Source organism: Dermacentor variabilis, chromosome 4 (assembly GCF_050947875.1).
Source record: "Dermacentor variabilis isolate Ectoservices chromosome 4, ASM5094787v1, whole genome shotgun sequence".
Taxonomy (NCBI): domain Eukaryota; kingdom Metazoa; phylum Arthropoda; class Arachnida; order Ixodida; family Ixodidae; genus Dermacentor; species Dermacentor variabilis.
The window spans coordinates 190739547-190758579 of record NC_134571.1 but is presented as its reverse complement, the minus strand read 5'-3'; positions in this window follow the sequence as shown (position 1 = coordinate 190758579).

Here is a 19033-nt window from a genome sequence, read left to right as displayed (position 1 = left end):
CGAAGGGTCAGGGCTGATGCCGTGGGCTCTCACCCATGTAGGTAACTTATGAATAGCCGAAGTACTTTGAAAGCTTTATAAGGGGCCCACCATCACTAGAGCGCGCAAGACGAACTCCAATCGTCGTTGGTGTTTGGAAAACGTGGGAGCGTAAACAATGATGGCATCCAAATGCACGAACGCTATTGACCACTTCAAGTATCTAAGGACCCGGTCCATGCATGCACGTTGCACATGTATTAGAGTACCCAAAATGAAGGCAGTCAAAATGGTACATCCCGTCCGGTGTGATAAGAGCAGTCTTCTCTGCGTCGGTCTTGTTGAGTCCGACCTGCCAGTCGCTGGAGAGGTCGAGTCTAGTAAAATATCTGGGCCCCGTGAAGCCGATCTAAGGCGTCGTTGAGGCGGTAAAAAGGGTGTACATCCGGCTTGGTATTGTTGTTTACACGGCGATAGTGTACGAAAAACTGCATAATGCCGTCCTTCTTTCTCACGAGAACTACTGGGTACAACCAAGGACTGAACGAGCGAGATATGATGCCACGCTGTAACATGACTTCCACTTGAGTTGTAATTTCAGCGCGTTCAGAAGCAGAAACATGACGAGGGTTGTGTAAAACGGGTGCACGGTAGCCAGTGTTCATTTTCGGACGAATACGAGTAGTACAGCCAAGTTCGCTCGGTGATAACGCCAAGCATCCTTGAATTTTCACCAGCACTGCTTAGATATTGGGCTTCTCGGATGACTTTAAGTTTCGGCCTAAATGGCACAAATCTAAGTCGTCAAAGTCATCGCCACTCACTGAAGAAGTACAGTGTTGCAGGTTGAACACCAGGACAGCAAATGCAGAAGGAGAGTGCAGTAAAGAGCGTGGGATAGCAAATTCATTGCCCGGTCGCGAGCACATAGTGTTGTCAACAAAGACATCCGCATGTAAGTATGCGTCCATGTCACAACGAACGGGTACCCACGAAGCAGAAGACAAGCGTATAGTTAGCGTAGATGTTGCCAGCACAGGAAAAGAAAGCCGTCGTGGAGGGCGAACATGTTAATTTTTGTGGGCCGTTGGTTGAAGCACGGTCGTTAGCGCACATATCCATATTGACATGGCGCGTACTCTCGTACAAAACTAAGATAAATACTTTAGCAAAGGAGTGAGCTCCTACGGCTGCGTAGCTGGCTAACTTAAATATAGAGCGCACACACGAGGATCATTTTATGTGCGACATTGTTGGCTGCCAGGTCAGGTGCCGGATCGTTAGGGAGCAGTCCTATTATGTACCGACCGTGGTTAAAATTCTTCTGTAAGCCCAGCGTTCAGCCCCAGTTGCAGCCCAAAATTAAGGGTGCGCAGAGGTTTTGCACCACAATGAATGATACACTTTTACAGCGAAGCTGTATAGCTCTACCATCCAAGGAAATATTCGTGTCGTGGGCGTGGTAAGCAAAAAAAACTCCCTATACGTGGGCCGATCCCGGAGATCGCGCAATGCCGGGTCGACCAGCGGCGGAGGTGAAGCAGGTGTTAAGCACTGCCCAGATGGCCGATACCGAAGGCAGTGCAATGTCGGGTGTCGACCCACGGCGGAGTTCAAGCAGGCGTTGGGCACTCCCCATACGGTAGATCCCGAAGATAGTGCAATGCCGGGCCGACTCTCGGCGGAGGTACAGTTCACCATTCAGGGGCCCACATGCACAGCTTCACTGGTTATCCTTCTTCACAGACTAGAAGGGCACTGAGATTTTTTTGCCAAAAACAGTCACAGTCATCGCGATTACCCCGAAGGATGGTAACGAGTTCCTTCAGGAACGAGGAGGTCGGCTGATGTTACCGTAGCCTCTTCAAATGGCACTGAATGGGGAGCAAATTTGGAGTCATTAAATTAAAAGTTGCACTGGTGTTCACTGGGGCTTTAACGTTTTTCGGTGGCTCACCAAGCTGGGGGACTTGCTACGTGGGCATACCTGTAAACGGGCCCAGGAACAGGAGAGGAACTGGACGACTTACGCGGGGTCCTGCCCTGGGTGGCCCGCGGTGAAGCGCTCCGACGAAGGGGTACGACGCACGCAGTCTCGACTGTAATGGCCGATCCCCTTGCATTGATAGCAGCGCATGGTTGGAGAGTGCTGACGGTATGTATCGGAGCGACTGGCTTGGCCTGCAGACGCTTCTTAAACGGAGGAAGTGGGCCACTGCAGTGGAGCGTTCCACTGTGTGAGCCTCTAAGGCCAGAGTGAATACAGCGTGAACTGCAGACGGGCGGGTGAGGAGGCCGAAGTATAGAACGTTGAGGTTGGCGTCGATGAAGGCTTTGGTAGAAATAAAGTTGGCGGTGGGGAGTTACGACAAGAAGCGAGGGCCTTCCACGAGAGGTGATTGACATGAGGAGCGAGCTCTTGCAGGCTGTAATGGTCCTGTTGCACGTACTGTAATTCTGTAAGATGGTATTGCTAATGATGGGCATCGCTGTAGCAGGATTCGAGTGCCGAGACGAAACTTGCGTAGTTGGAACGGTAGGATGCCGGCAGGAATTTCAGAAATTCAGTGGCAGCATAATGAAGCTGAGCCACGAGGGTTCGAGCTTTGTGGTGAGGTGACCAGGAGTGGAGAGCAGCGACAGTCTTAAACTGCATGCAAAAAACAGACCCTGACGTTGTACCGTCATAGGTAGGCGCATCTGGGAAGGATCTCTGACATTGCTGTGGGACTGAATTGGGAAAGATTAAAGTGCCGAGACAGCCGGAGCTTGAGCAGTGGAAGCAGGCGACACGAGGCAAAAACACGTGAGGTGACTTTGGCGATGCGACTCTCCGCGGAACACGTACGCTGGACTGAACAGTTCACAGTGGCGAGCAGTTGCTGGTTAAGGCGTGCTTAAAAAGAGTCCAGGAGAGCCGCTAAGTCGAGCGCAGGCTGACGGCGAGTGGAATCCGAATCGGCAGGCTGAATGTTTGAAGTTATTGCACGATAATCTGAAGCCTGGGATGGCGGCGACGGTTGCGTAGTAGTGACGTCGATCGCAGAAAGGGCGTGGCGCAGTTTCCTTCGCTCGCATCGGTGCCCGCACAGATTGTGGCTCCGATGCGAGCGAAGGCATCGTGCTAGGGAACGTCTTGCTGCGGGTTAACATGACCGCCGCCATCAAAACGTGAAGGGACTCCGGAGCCTTGAACGGTTTCCAACCGGTACACAATGAACCGAAAATCTCAGCCGTCTCAAAACCAACCATTCCCCTGCCCCACTGCTACTTTATTCTTCTATTGCCCTTCTCTTCCTTTGACTTTGTCAAAGGAAAACACCGACAAACAAATGTTCGCTATGAGATCACCCACTGCTGGCGCTTTGTTGCGTTATGGAGATGGAAATGCTTAGCACGTTCTGTACCTATCGCATCAAACGATTCGGCGCAAGCTCTTTAATCTCTCCTCTTGTTCTTAGTATTTCGCACCACCTTGGCTAATCGACGTTTGACCGCGTGCTCAGCATGACGAACTTCCGCATACTGCGATCCACAACCGTGAAGAGCATCTGCGCATGAATGAACTCGCCTGCCGACGACGGTGCTAACTGAAGATGAAGCCCCTCCATCCACGCGCCACTGTCGCTACGGGGCCACGTTTCCCAGCCATGGCTTGGCTAGAGGATAGACGCGTGCGCTTTTTGAGCGCGCGTGCATCTCCCTTCCAGCCCGGCCGCGACCCGGCCAACTACGCATGCGCGAATCCGCACGCTTGTCCAGCGCTGCCGCGGCGGCCGACCGGCTGGCGTAGTCGAGCTGCGCACTTTTGTCGCCAGTGAGGGAGTCGCGAAACTCGGGCAACAATTTGTCTGAAGCGTAATTATAATGAATGTATGACCAACTGATGTCGAAATTGCGCCTCATCTGGCATGTGATGCCCAGCACTAGACCACTGGAGAGATCTGAAGACGCGTTCCGAGAGCATTTGGTTTCGCAGACGGGGCAGTGACCGTAAGGCGAGGTGCGTGGCTTGCCTGTTCTGTTCTTTGCTCCCGATAATGTCCAGCAAACCAACTGTATGCTCATTTAAACGCGACATAACTGTTCAGGCGCTGAGGTGCTGACCAAAAATAAACGCTGCACGGTAAGCGGCATTTTCATCGCAAGCGCCGTCGGCTGTTCCGACAACGGGGTGCTGGAACGTGTGCAGGCTCCAGCGAACGGCGGGTGTTGGCGAAGTTCGTGGGCCGCGCTCAGTCTTTGCCGTACTAATTTAGCGCGTGCGCAACAACTGAAAGCTTTACAAATATATTTGTGTTATTGCGACGGTCCTCCTTTGCGCGCGATAAATGTGAAAGTCTCAAACGGCGCTCCGTTCTCTCGACTGCGCCGACAGCCTCCGACGAAGATGGTATCGCCTAGGTCGATGGCTGACACCGTTTATGAAGAGCCACCACAAGCAAATAAACGTCATTTTTTTTTTGATTTCTTTAAGCATGAACATACACGATGCGGTTGAATGACAAGACATGTACTTGTTTCTTTCCACATCGTCGACAGATCAAACTATTGGCAAACCAGGTCGCACTGTGGTGCACCCGCCTGTTCTCTTTTCTGTCCCCTATGGTGTGCTTGCCCTGTTAATCAAACCTTAAAGCGTATTTTACCAACAAGCCCAATCTTACACCCTTCTTAAGTATGTTTTTTGCAAAGCTCACGCAAGCTTGCTGAAACAGAGTTGTTGATGGCTGATGGTAGGTTATTAATAATGACATTCCGCACAGGCGGCCATGGGAATCTGAACCTGGCAACGTTTAACGTTAGAACATTATCTAGTGAGGCGAGTCTAGCAGTGTTATTGGAGGAATTAGAGGGTAGTAAATGGGATATAATAGGGCTCAGTGAGGTTAGGAGGACAAAAGAAGCATATACAGTGCTAAAAAGCGGGCACGTACCGTGCTACCGGGGCTTAGCGGAGACACGACAACTAAGAGTCGGATTCCTGATTAATAAGGAAATAGCTGGTAACATACAGGAATTCTATAGCATTAACGAGAGGGTGGCAGGTCTTGTGGTGAAACTTAATAAGAGGTACCAATTGAAGGTAGTACATGTCTATGCCCCTACATGCAGTCATGTTCACCAGGAAGTCGAAAGCTTTTATGAAAGCGTGGAATCGGCGATGGCTAAAGTCAAAACAAAATACACTATACTGATGGGCGACTTCAATGCCAGGGGAGAGAAGAAGCAGGCTGGAGACAAGTCAGTGGGGGAATATGGCGTAGGTTCTACGAATAGCAGGGGAGAGTTATTAGTATTCGAGTTTGCAGTACGGAATAATATGCGGATAATGAATACCTTCTTCCGCAAGCGGGAGAGCCGAAAGTGGTCGTGGAGGAGCCCGAATGGTGAGACTAGAAATTAAATCGACTTCATACTCTGCGCGAACCCTGGCATCATACAAGATGTACACGTGCTCGGCAAGGTACGCTGCAGTGACCATAGGATAGTAAGAACTCGAATTAGCCTTTACTTGAGGAGGAAACGGAAGAAACTGGTACACAAGAAGCCAATCAATGAGTTAGGGGTAAGAGGGAAACTAGAGGAATTCCGGATCAAGCTACAGAACAGGTATTCGGCTTTAACTCAGGAAGAGGACCTTAGTGTCGAAGCAATGAACGACAATCTTATGGGCATCATTAAGGAGTGCGCAATAGAAGTCGGTGGTAACGCCGTTAGACAGGAAACCAGTAAGCTATCGCAGGAGACGAAAGATCTGATCAAAAAACGCCAATGTATGAAAGCCTCTAACCCTACAGCTAGAATAGAACTGGCAGAACTTTCTAAGTTAATCAACAAGCGTAAGACAGCGGACATAAGGAACTATAATATGGACAGAATTGAACAGGCTCTCAGGAACGGAGGAAGCATAAAAGCAGTGAAGAAGAAACTAGGAATAGGCAAGAATCAGATGTGTGCGTTAAGAGACAAAGCCGGCAATATCGTTACTAATATGTATGAGATAATTCAAGTGGCTGAGGGGTTCTATAGACATTTATACATTACCAGTGGCACCCACGGTACTGTATATGGAAGAGAGAAAAGTCTAGAGGAATTTGAAATCCCATAAGTAACGCCGGAAAAAGTAAAGCCTTGGGAGCTATGCAAAGTATGAAGGCAGCTGAGGGGGATCAGGTAACAGCAGATTTGTTGAAGGATGGTGGGCAGATTGTTCTAGAAAAACTGGCCGCCCTGCATACGCAATACCTCATGACCTCGAGCGTACCGGAATCTTGGAAGAAGGCTAACATAATACTAATCCATAAGAAACGGGACGCCAAAGATTTGAAAAATTATAGACCGAACAGCTTACGGTCCCTTGCCTACAAAGTATGTGCTAAGATAATCGCAAATAGAATCAGGAACACCGTAGACTTGTTTCAACCGCAGGACTAGGCAGGATTCCGCAAGAGCTACTCAACAATAGACCATATTCTCACTATCAATCAGGTGATAGAGAAATGTGCGGAATATAACCAACCATTATATATATATATATATATATATATATATATATATATATATATATATATATATATATATATATATATATATATATATATATATATATATATATTTCATTGATTAATAAAGCGTTTGATTAAGTCGAAACCCGAGCAGTCATGGAGGCATGGCGGAATCAGGGCGTAGACGAGCCATGTGTAAAAATACTGAAACATATCTGTAGCGGCTCTACAGCCACCGTAGTCCTCCATAAAGAAAGCAACAAAATCCCAATAAGGAAAGGCTTCAGGCAAGGAGGTACGATCTCTCCAATGCTATTCACAGCGCGTTTACAGGGGATATTCAGAGACCTGGATTGGGAAGAATTGGGGATAAGAGTTAATGGAGAATACCTTAGTAACTTGCTATTCGCTGATGATATTGCCGTGCTTAGTAACTCAGGGGACCAATTGCAATGCATGCTCACTGACCTGGAGAGGCGAAGCAGAAGGGTGGGTCTAAAAATTAATCTGCAGAAAATTAAGGTAATGTTTAACAGTCTCTGAAGAGAACAGCAGTTTACGATAGGTAGCGAGGCAGTTGAAGTGGTAAGGGAATACATCTACTTAGGGTGGGTGGGGACTGCGGATCCGGATCATGAGACTGAAATAATCAGAAGAATAAGAATGGGCTGGGGTGCGTTTGGCAGGCATTTTCAGAACATGAACAGCAGGTTGCCATTATCCCCCAAGAGAAAAGTGTATAACAGCTGTGTCTTACCAGTACTCACGTACGAGGCAGAAACCTGGAGGCTTACGAAAAGGGTTCTACTTAAAATGACGACGACGCAACGAGCTATGGAAAGAAGAACGATGGGTGTAACTTTAAGGGATAAGAAAAGAGCAGATTGGGTGAGGGAACAAATGCGAGTTAATGACATCTTAGTTGAAATCAAGAAAAAGAAATGGGCATGGGCAGGACATATAATGAGGAAGGAAGGTAACCGATGGTCATTAAGGGTTACGGACTGGATTCCAAGGGAAGGGAAGCGTAGCAGGAGACGGCAGAAAGTTAGGTGGGTGGTTGAGATTAAGACGTTTGCAGGGACAACATGGCCACAATTAGTAAATGACCGGGGTAGTTGGAGAAGTATGGGAGAGGCCTTTGCCCTGCAGTGTGCGCAACCAGGATGATGATGAAGACTTCTATGGTGGCGTTGGGCATTTTCTGGAGAACCGCCGTAACATGCGGTGATTCAAATAGATCTTTGAAATGGTTGATTTCTATGTGCATCAAGCGAGTACACGTCACAGATATTTCGTTCGATAGGACCACTCACTATGCAATTATGCCAATGTTAAGGATCCCTGGCGCTTAGTCTAATTAATGAGAGCAATTGGGGTTTGAGAACGTTGTATGATTTATCCGCGAAATATTTGAGCACACTTGTCTTATTCCCATTACATTGCCGATCATGCAGCCTTCAAGTAAGGAATGAGTGTAAGCTGTGGGTAGTGTTCAAGTGTTTTTATTTTGGGTGTGTATAACTTGTTCTTTTCTGTAAGTATGCAACCGTCCCATTAACTGCATAGCCTTGTTTCTGCTGGAATAACCTTGGGATTGCATAACTTGAGTTCTTTTGAAAATATTGTCACGTAGTAGTGACGGTGAATATTACAGCTGTAAAAGTATGAGTGACGAAACTGACTTTTTGTTGGGCGAACTTAAAAGGAAGTTACACTCAATACACATCGATAGCGTCGAACACGATTGGCGTTCGTCAAAATCTGATATGCCGGTCAAACGTGTCGGCTTTTATACACGAGTACGTGGTCGAAGGTTCCAGAGTAATCGGTGATGCCCGCGTGTTTTTCAGAAAGTTCTACACAATTCGCGTCGCACATGCAATCAGATTACACATGCTTCGGTCACAACAGAACCAACGATAACATTCGAGAAACTTCCGATACATACGGGCGCGTCCCGCGCTGAGTGACAACATTTGTTAGACGGTGAAAAGCGTTCACCCGATAAAGATGAACAAGTCCACGTGTCAATATTGTACAAATTTATGCCATGCCACTGTTTGTACTTTTAACAGTGCATACCTTCACTTCTTGCTCTTTCCTTCCTATTATGGCACACCCTCCTGCCTTCCGCAATAATCCTTCTGGAGCCTGCGGGGTTCATGAGTAAATAAATGTGCGTGTAGTAATCGCTTGCAATTGTTTAGCAATTAGTGAAGGCTGTGGCCTGGCATTCGTTGATGCGACGAGACGCGCACACACACGCGCGTGTACGCATGAAGAAAAGCAGCAATAAGAAAGTAATTATTTCTTCTTTTTCAGGCGAGGACCTACGCTTTCATGGTAAGAACATCACTCATTTCTTCAGTTACGCGAAGGATATATTATCGCAAGAATGAAATCGAACGATAACGCAATACACAGTAGAGCTCTCGGGCACAAGCTTATGTAGACCGGGTGCCTTGTAGGCCTAACATTCGAGATTACAAATGAAGCACGACATGTAACACAAGAACGACGTCATTGCGATGGCGGTGTATTTTTTGTTTTCTTCTTTTAGAATACAGCGCTTCAAACTACAGAGCAGTCTCATGAAACCAGAAGAAGCATCAGCTCCGGATACCTTGGGGTATCTGTGAGAAAGATCTGCAAGATTTTTTAGACTTTTTATAACATTTTATAAACTAGAGACCTCATTAGCCTCATTTAATCTAATCTACCACTTTGTACTCCGAACAGAATATGCCCAGATAACTTTATGACTGATTAATCAATGTGGGGAAACCCAACAAAAGTCAAGCCATCCGTCCATTGGTATTCTTTGTGTGCTGTTCACAAACCCTCTTTTATATTCACACTCGGTGTAGAACAGCACTTGGTTGTGAGCATGTGTAGCGCTCATGATGTGCCGAAACTTCTTGAAGCAGACAACGACGGCGAGATGTAGCAGTCTGGAAAGGGGAGCTGTGTTTCGGCTTCTCATAGCTAAGATAATTTTTCGGCAATATTTCGCTGAACCCCGGTGAACAATAGAAAAATATTGTTGGGTTTAACGTCCCGAAACCGCACAGTGGGCTATAAGAGGTACCGTATTGGAGACTGAAGATAAATTTTGACCATCTGCGGTTCTTTCCGTGTACCTAAATGTAAGGGCAGCCTTTTCGCATTGCCACCAGGATGTGGCCGCTTCGGCGGCAAATCGAACCCGAGAACTCGTGCCCAACAGCGGAACTCCACAGCCGCTGTCGCAGCGGGTGGTGGGCGATGTTGGACCACTCGGCCACTTTGACTAATTACTGTATATACTCGCGCAAGAGCCATACATACATATTTTCGCAAAGCGTCCCTTACATGGGGGTGTACAATGCGGTGTAATTCTTTCTGGCCGTGTGTAATACCGCTGATTTATATGTATAATAAGAGCGAATACTTTTATGTTCATAACGCGTATATTTGTTCAAGGAAGCACGCTTCGTAGCTGGCGCCCGTATATAGTCACCAATATATTGTCGCTCCATTTCGGTAACACACTCGTGTATACAGCCGTATTCAGTGCCCTCCACGCTGTTAGATGTGGCTGTGACATCAAAGCTTTTCACAACGATGTCCGAAGATATCGCAGGCCACTCGCTTTGAATCCACGAGCATGCACACAGGATTCGATGCTCCCTTCTGTTTTGGTATTCGTTATTTAAAGCTTTTTCAATTTTTTATTTAGGGCTGATCACGTTGGGGTTGCGACTCCTACATAAGTGTGACCCTTAGTCGAGTATATCTGGTACCTGCTTCTTGAAATGGCCGAAATAGCCGCCTCGTTATTCAACTTTTCCACCTGTATGTCCTTCTTTGAAGTGTGGGCTTTCAAAGATTGTGCCTAATATGGTTACACCATCTTACGAGTCCTTTCGTTCTTCTAAGCTGACGGTCAGATCAATTATTAAAAACAAAATTAAACTCTTGTGTTTTAAGTGCCAAAAAACAAGACGTGATTACGAGGTCCATTTTAGACAGAGAATCGGCATTAATTTCGACACCATCGGTTTCTTTAGCGTGCACCTAAATTTAAGCGTACGAGCGTTTTTTGCATTCTCCCCTATCAAAAAACGGCCGCCGCAGCCGGGGTCGCACCCGCGACTTCGAGCTCATCAGCGAAATAGCACAGCCATGAAGCTACTACAGCGAGTACATCAATTATTGACTGACCACCTTCTACCCTGCTGCAACTTCCTCGTCTATCACTGTCACTACCGCGCGATAAAACTATCGCGGTGTGCTGGATTTCAAGAATACGCACCATTCTTCACTGTTCTCACTTTCTTCTCTTAACCTAAGTGCTTTCGACACCGGTGAAAAAAAAGCGCTCATCGAAAGGGGACAAAAAATAAACGTTGTTGTTCACCCTAAGACGAAGGTACAAAGGAAACACTTTCTGGGCAACCCGTACGGATTTCCTTTGGGGCTTCGAGCTGTTCTCAGGGATGGCTAACAACATTTTCTTTCACGAAACTGCCTCGGCAGTTGCAAATTTTCGCAGGCCATATTCGCGAAAAGCTCTTATGAATTCCGTTCTACTCCTTATATTCCGTGCCACGTAAGCATCAGAATCTACAATAGTTTTGAATTTTACTTCAAATAAGCATGCTGGAGGCTCTTTAGGGACCCCGGTTTTTGACGACAATCGTAATAAATTTTGTAGTCAGCAATCAAAAGAGAGCTTGATTTCTGTCTTGCAGTCATAGGTGCCCGAAGATCGGTCCCTGGAACTCTGCGTATTCGAAAAACGAAGAAGACTACCTTGGAAGATGGTAACGTACTATTGGCGTATCAAAGCTCTACAGGCGTTGTCGAGACTTCCTTCCAAGCTTGTCGGCCATTTACTCTATTAAAACGAAGTCCTAGGCATCTTCGAGGAACTAAAGAAGGAAAGCTACGGTGTAGCAACGCTCAGTGTAATCATAAGTGGCGCTGTCGTTTAGCGCACTGAAGACAAACAAGGCCGTCCAAGACAGACCGCTGCATTAAGCAGTAACCGCGGATGCTTCCCCCTCCTTCCAACACAGACAAACGAAAAACACTGTTCGCGAGAATTTGTAGAGATGCAACTGTTGTTACGAAGTGTATCTGACCGTGGATTAAAGGCGAACGTGATAAACGCATTGTTCTTCGTCTGGACTTCTCCCTGCAGGTGCCGCGCGATTTGCGAGCTTCATTCGCGAAGGGATTGTGGCAAGCTCACAGATGCGTCGGCGGAAGCATTGGTATACACCGTGACACAGTGATACACATTTTTCTGGAGTAATACAGAAACAGCGCGGCACAGGACAGAGCGAGTAAAGAGAACAGGACAGAGTGCTGACGGCCAACCAAATGCCTTGTTTGCAGAACCAGCATATAAATAGTGCTTCTGCAAATAAAGCATTTGGTCGCTGCTCGGCGCTCCGTCCTGTGCAATTTACTCGTCCGAGCTCTGTCGCGCCGCTTCTGTTTTACTCCAATGGTGAACGAACCAGCCCCTCTGAAGACACTGCTAAGATTTTCCTGCTCCTTTAATTTTTTTCTTGCTTGGTTAAGCGGCGGACGATAAAGAAGTTTATCAATTCGAGACTTGGCGATAATCTACTGACGATCGATTTGATGCCACGAAAGGCCCTCGGCAACTACATCAATATAGCGCATATCGTGTAAATAGTTTAGGATTAAGAAGTTTGCGTCCTCTTCGACATGCTTTGAAAACTTATCGCGTGGCTCATGTTAATTTTCTTTGTATCTGCACTGCAGGAACAAAACACCGAGGTCGACAATGGAAGGTACGATAATATATGTAACATTTGGAAACTTGCTGCTTATTTTGACGTTTACTTACCACGACAATACTGTGCATGCGCCGTCAACAGTTAGTGATGAGATAATGTAACGAATGCATTGTAGTACCATTTCTTTTTCGCCTTTCGTCAGTATAGCTTGTCCGGAGATCTGCATGCGTTATCACTAGGACACCCCGACCATGGACGGTGGCTAAGAACAGCGAATCGAGCGAAAGAAATTTTTGCATGAATTAGCTCTAAATTACGTCTTGAAGATATTTTGTTGAATAAATGCTAATAAAAGGAATAGATGGTGCAAATAGTAGTGACAAAGAAATCGTATCCTGATGGTGTTTGTATTTGAAGCGTGTTTTTTACTCACATATATATATATATATATATATATATATATATATATATATATATAAACGAGGGGGCACCCACGACTAGCCAGTATTCTCCTTAAAAAGCTATTTTTACCAAACAACCTTATCACATTGAAGGTACTCTCCATTAAACTTAGTACATTTGTCAAATCTGCGATTCCACCCTTCGGACGATTTTTCAAACTTGTCTAGTTTGATGGCTTAATGGTTCCTCTCTCGTTTTTTCCCTCGCCTCTTCTATGTCGTGATATCGCAGGGCTTTAATATCATTCTTCATCGAAGGAGACAAAGAACAAGTTGCACGGAGTGAGGTCAGGTGAACAAGGGGCGCGGGCACCCGGCCTCGCTCTGTGTGCCTTTCTTTTATTTCTTTCCTTGTATTTTTGTTTCCGCGGGTGGGTGAGGAAACCACAGTAGCTGAATTAGCGGCGAGGGTGTAGAAATGAAAGCAAAGGGGTGGCATTCACAAGGCCGGTGACACGGCCGTGTGTCAGCCGGCCGTGTGTTCTTTCGAGGAAGGGGCCTTGACGACGGCGCAGGGGGAGAGGGAGATTATCTGCTTTGTTGGAGGTCAGTGGTCATGGGAAAAATTACTATAATGGAATAAATATACGAATAAATTAAAAAGTTTCATCATCATCATCACCATCATCAGCCTGGCTACGCCCACTGCAGGGCAAAGGCCTCTGCTACACTTCTCCAACTACCCCGGTCATGTACTAATTGTGGCCATGTTCTCCCTGCAAACTTCTTAATCTTATCCGCCCACCTAACTTTTTGCCTCCCTCTGCTACGCTTCTCTTCCCTTGGAATCCAGTCCGTAACCCTTAATGGCCATCGGTTATCTTCCCTCCTCATTACATGTCCTGCCCATGCCCACATTTCTTTTTCTTGATTTCAACTAAGCTATCATTAACTCGCGTTTGTTGCCTCACCCAATCTGCTCTTTTCTTATTCCTTAACGTTACACCTATCAATCTTCTTTCCATAGCTCGTTGCGTCGTCCTTAATTTAAGTAGAACCATTTTCGTAAGCCCCCAGGTTTCTGCCCCGTACGTGAGTACTGGTAAGACACAGCGGTTATATACTTTTCTCTTGATGGATAATGGCAACCTGCTGTTCATGATCTGACAATGCCTGCCAAACGCACACCAGCCCATTCTTATTCTTCTGATTATTTCATTCTCATGATCCGGATCAGCAGTCACTAACTGTCCTAAGTAGATGTATTCCCTTACCACTTCCAGTGCCTGGCTACCTATTGTAAACTGCTGTTCTCTTCCGAGACTGTTAAACATTGCTTTATTTTTCTGCATATTATTTTTGGATTCACCCTTCGGCTTTGCCTCTCCAGGTCAGTGAGCATGTATTGCAGTTGGTCCCCTGAGTTACTAAGCAAGGCAATATCATCAGCGAATCGCAAGTTACTCAGGTATTCTCCTTTAGCTCTTATCCCCAATTCTTCCGAATCCAGGTCTCTGAATACCTCCAGTACACACGCTCTGAATAGCATTGGAGAGATCGTATCTCCCGGCCTGACGCCTCTCTTTATTGGGATTTTGTTGCTTTCTTTATGGAAGACTAAGGTGGCTGTGGAGCCGCTATAGATATCTTTCAGTATTTTTACATACGGCTCGTCTACACCCTGATTCCGCCATGCCTCCATGACTGCTCAGGTTTCGACTTAATCAAACGCTTTCTCGTAATCAATGAAAGCTATATATAAGGTTTGGTTATATTGCGTACGTTTCTCTATCACATGATTCATAGTGTGAATATGGTATATTGTTGAGTAGCCTTTACGGAATCCTGGCTGGTCCTTTGGTTGACGGAAGTCTAACGTGTTCCTGATTCTATTTGCAACTACCTTAGTAAATACTTTGTAGGCAACGGACAGTAAGCTGATCGGTCTATAACTTTTCGAGTCTTTGGCGTCCCCTTTCTTATGGATTAGGATTATGTTAGCGTTTTTCCAAGATTCCGGTACGCTCAAGGTCATGATGCATTGCGTATACAGGGTGGCCAGTTTTTCTAGAACAATCTTCCCACCATCCTTCAACAAACCTGCTATTATCTGATCTTCCCCAGCTGCCTTCCCCCTTTTCATAGCTCCCAAGGATTTCTTTACTTCTTCTGGCATTACTCGTGGCATTTCACATTCCTCTAGACTATTCTCTCTTCCATTATCGTCGTGGGCGCCACTGGTACTTTATAAATATCTATAGAACTCCTCAGCCACTTGAACGATCTCATCCATATTAGTAAAGATATCCGGCTTTGTCTCTTAACGCATACATCTGATTCTTGCCTATTCCTAGTTTCTTCTTCACTGCTTTTAGGCTTCCTCCGTTCCTGTGAGCATGTTCAATTCTATACATATTATACTTCCTTAGGTCAGCTGTCTTACGCTTGTTGATTAACTTGGAAAGTTCTGCCAGTTCTATTCTGTATGTAGGGTTAGAGGGTTTCATACATTGGCGTTTCTTGATCAGATCTTACGTCTCCTGCGATAGCTTACTGGTATCCTGCCTAACGGAGTTGCCACCGACTTCTATTGCAGACTCCTTAATGACGCCCGTAAGATTGTCGTTCATTGCTTTAACACTAAGATCCTCTTCCTGTGTTAAAGCCGAATACCTGTTCTGTAGCTTTATCCGGAATTCCTCTATTTTCCCTCTTACCACTAACTCATTGATTGGCTTCTTATGTACCAGTTTCTTCTGCTCCCTCCTCAAGTCTAGGCTAATTCGAGTTCTTACCATCCTATGATCACTGCAGCGCACCTTGGCGAGCACGTCCACATCTTGTATGGTGCCAGGGTTAGCGCAGAGTATGAAGCCTATTTCATTTCTAGCCTCGCCATTCGGGTTCCTCCACGTCCACTTTCGGCTATACCGCTGGGGGAACAAGGTATTCATTATCCGCATCTTATTCTGTTCTGCAAAGTCTACTAATAACTCTCCCCTGCTATTCCTAGTGCTTATGCCATATTCCCCCACTGCCTTGTCTCAAGCCTACTTCTTGCCTAGCTTGGCATTGAAGTCGCCCATCAGTACATTGTATTTTGTTTTGGCGTTACCCATCGCCGATTCCACGTCTTCATTGACGCTTTCGACTTCCTGGTCATCATGACAGGATGTAGGGGCGTACACCTGTACGACCTTCAATTTGTACCTCTTATTAAGGTTCACATCAAGACCTGCCACCCTCTAGTTTATGCTATAGAGTTCCTGTACGTTACCAGCTATATTCTTATTAATCAGGACTCCGACTCCTAGTTCTCGCCTCTCCGCTAAACCCAGGTAGCACAGGACGTGCCCGCTTTTTAGCACTGCATATGCTTCATTTGTCCTCCTAACTTCACTGAGCCCTATTATATCCCATTTAGTGCCCTCTGGTTCCTCCAATAGCAGTTCTAGACTCGCCTAACTAGATAACCTTCGAGTGTTAAACGTTGCCAGGTTCAGATTCCAATGGCAGCCTGTCCGGCCGCCATTGAAAAAGTTTTTAAGCTTTGTCTTCAGCAGCGCAACGCGATAGCATTCAAAGATCACAGACTGCTCTCACGCTTGCAGTTTCTGCAATCGCAATGTTTAGCGGGAAGCACTGGCGGCGAACGCTATGCACGAAGGCGAGCTTTCTGGTTGAAACGCAGCCTCTTGTGTTAGCCGCGATGGATGGATGGATGGATGGATGGATGGATGGATGGATGGATGGATGGATGGATGGATGTGATGAGCGTCACCTTTGAAACGGGGCGGTGGATTGCGCCACCAAGTTCTTGCTATTATACTGCCTAATGTCCTAACTAGGCTAAAAAAAGCACAATAAACTCCTACAACAAAATATTCTGTCTCCCTATTGCGAATTTTGCGTTTGTACGTCTCCATTTTTGTGGTTTCCCTACTTTTCTTCCACCAATCTTGCAGTCGCCTCTTAGTAATCTCTATTGCAGACATGTTTACCTTTCCCTTCCTCTCGCTGAACCCAAGGGCTTCAATGAGGCCAGTGGTGCCTAAATCTACCTCTGAGCACATGTCTTCATATTCTAATAAAACATGCGCCATCGTTTACCTAGCTTTAGCGAAGCAAGCACATGCTTCTTCTTCCTTCTTATATCTCGCTTTAGAGGTGCGTGTTCTAAGCCATCCTGATCTGGCTTCGAAAAGTAATCAGCTTCCCTTTGTGTTATCATAAATTGTTTCGTTCCTGATTTCGTTTTTTCCTCTTAAGTACTTACTCATGGCAGGTTTCTTTTCCATCACCGCAACCCATGAGAGCATTTTAGTGTCTCTGACTTTCCGCTTGACGTTCCTTGTTGCTGTGTTGCGCACCCTACAGGCCGCATACTTGCTGGTAAGCTTCCTAGCTCGTTTGCTCCTCTGTGAATCAATGTTTTAACTGTACAGGTAGTTCAACACTCTCCTTAGCCCATTTACTTTCTTCCGTATTCCTCGGTCGTTCTTCATAATCGATTTTATTGTGAGCTTCCCTCACATCAAGACTAGTCCAGCCCCTATCACCCTGTAGAGCATCATTTGTAGTCTTCCCGTGAGCGCCCAATGCGAGGTGTCCCACTGACCTTTGGTTCCCATCGAGTCCTGATTGTACCCATGATTTCAAGCAAAGAAGCGCATTTCCAAAAGTAAGTCCTGGAACCATTACACATTTCCACATACCGCGCAGCGCCTCGTAGCTATTGTATCCCCATAGCGCTCTGTGCTTCTTTAAGGCTGCATTTCTCTTCCCTTTTACTGTTATTGTTTTATGCGAAGCATATTGCTAGAGCTCAACCCAGCTCCTCAGGCGCGGCGGTGTCGCCTTCAATACCACGTGACACCGTGACGTCACGACAGAGGAGAAACGGGGCTCCAACTCGCGCCGTCGCCTTCACGGCTGACCACGTGACACCGTGACGTCACGACAAAGGAGAAACGGGGCTCGAACTCGCGCTGTCGCTCGCGGCGTCGCGGCAGTATAAGCAGCTGCGCTTGTTTCTAGGTGGCTTTGGCTTAACTCTTGCAAGATGGGCTGGGTGGGAATCGAAACAGGGTCTCTGGAGTGTGAGACGGAGACGCTACCACTGAGCCACGAGTACGATGCTTCAAAGCGGTACAAAAGCGCCTCTAGTGAATGCGGTGTTGCCTTAGAAACGAGCTAAGCTCAGGCGTGCGTCGCTTGCCCAGGCGCACATTTCGTTGCCGCGCCGAACGCTGCGTTGCTCGACGCTCACCGCGTCCAATGCGGGGCGCGTAGTCGCTGCGCCGTAGCCCATTGTCTTAGGTCGACGGGAACGCTGTCGCATTCCACTCTTGAAGGCGAAGTAGAGTAACGCATGAGTTGTTTCTTCGTCTAGCCGAACCAAATATAGCCAAGCAACAGCAGTTCACCAGGCTAAACAGTGGTTCAACAACTAAAATAAAGGCTAGTATGCTTCACATCCTGGGCTTAGCTAAGCCACAGCAATTTTTTTCCTATGTTTCCATATATCTATATGTGACGGAGACGAGCGCCATCTGTCGCTTCGGCATGGAACCGGGCGCGCCGCTTTTTGACGTTTGAGGTATGCGAAAGGAGTTCGTTTTGAGTTTGTGAGCAAGAGACATGTTTTCTCGTATATACATATAAATTAGACGCTTTCATGTCGGTAGGTGGTGTGTCAGTCGCAATTTACAATTGTTGTGACATATTTCACCTTGAGAAATTAAATTAGTTCGGTAATTTCCTTGCGCTACATGAAGGACCTGCGTAAACACGCAGGTCCTCCTGCGTAAGCCTGGTTGAATACAACAATCAAACCCCGGCCCCCAGACCCCAGCAGCTGCGAAGCAACTGACCACGGCGGCGGTTAGACCTGTGACGCAGCAGAGGGTGCTACGAATTTCTGGGTCCGGACAGGCCGCCATTGGAGTCTGAGCCTAGCAACGTTTAACGCTAGAACGTTATCTAGTGAGGCGAGTCTAGCAGTGCTATTAGAGGAATTAAAGGGCAGTAAATGGGATATATTAGGGCTCAGTGAAGTTAGGAAGAAAAGCGGGCACGGCCTGTGCTGCCGGGTCTAAGAGGAGAGACGGGACTAGGAATTCGATTCCTGATTATTGAGGTTATAGCTGGTAACATACAGGAATTCTATAGCATTAACGAGGGGGTGGCAGCTCTTGTTGCGAAACCTAATGACAGGTCCAAATTGAAGGTCGTACAGGTCCACGCGCCTACATCCAGTCATGATGACCACCAAGTCGAAAGCTTCTATGAAGACGTGGAATCGGCGATGGGTAAAGTCAAAACAAAATACACTATACTGATGGGCGACTTCAATGCCAGGGTAGGCAAGAAGCAGGGTGGAGACAAG